Genomic DNA, 1085 nt, shown 5'->3' with positions numbered 1-1085 from the left:
GCCTTTTTGAACATTTTGTGTGTCTCAAGCAGCTATTTACAAGGGAAGGTGCATAGGTTAGTAGGTTTACTTGGGGAAAGGAAGTAAGGAAAGGACTTGCTTGCGGGGAAGGGCCGTAATTCAGTGGTCAAGCACATGCTCTACATGCAAAGCATTCCAAGTCCCCTCCTCAGCCTCTTCAGGGAGGTCTGGGAAAGACTGCGGCCTGAAACCCGGGAGAGCTGCTGCCCCTCAGCATAGATAGGACAAAGGTCTCATTTGGTGTAAGGCAGCTTCCTACATTTCTAATGCCAAGAAGGAAACATCACTCCAGTGTGCTAGGGCAATTACATTGGATGTTGAATAGCTTTTAAAAAGTGGGATGCTCCTAGGAGGCTACCTCTCGGGTTTAACACAAGAGGCCTTTGTCTCTGCCTTGATTAGTTGGGGCACTAGCAGCTTTTCCATGGGTTGTTTTTTATATTGGTAGCAACTTCCCCATTTTTGGTGTGTGGTGCAAAAGGGTTTTGTGTGCATCTTTGGGGCTTCTGCTCCTAAGTTTAATTTGTTCCTTTTATTATTTATTTATTTGATTTCTATCCCGCCTTTCCTCCCAGCAGGAACCCAGGGTGGCAAACAAAGCACTAAAAACACTTTAAAACATCATAAAAACAGACCTTGAAATACATTAAAACAAAACAACTTTAAAAACATTTTTAAAAGCCTTGAAGACATCTTAAAAAAAAGGTTTAAAAATATTGTTTTTAAAAAAAGGCCTTCTGATCTGTCTCAGAGCGGCAGAGTACGGTATTCAGAGTTATGGTATAATATATCCAGGACCTTGTTCTAGCAGTGCACTCCATAGTGCTTTCTGCATGGTATTTTCTACCCTTGGAGGGCTCCCTTAGCCAATACAATAAAAGTACTGTATGACTTTGTCAGTTTGGAAATGAGTTAGAAGTATGGTGTTTACATAATCCTGAGGTCCCATGCCTGCTAAACCAGAGGATGAAATACGCTCTTCATAAGGCAGTGTATACTTGCAACCCATTCTGCTGTTGGTGACCAATCCTGTATTAGATCACCTTCCCTAGTAAAATTGAGAC

The sequence above is a fragment of the Rhineura floridana genome, chromosome 2 (assembly GCF_030035675.1).
Source record: "Rhineura floridana isolate rRhiFlo1 chromosome 2, rRhiFlo1.hap2, whole genome shotgun sequence".
Taxonomy (NCBI): Eukaryota; Metazoa; Chordata; class Lepidosauria; order Squamata; family Rhineuridae; genus Rhineura; species Rhineura floridana.
This window is presented reverse-complemented; position numbering follows the sequence as displayed.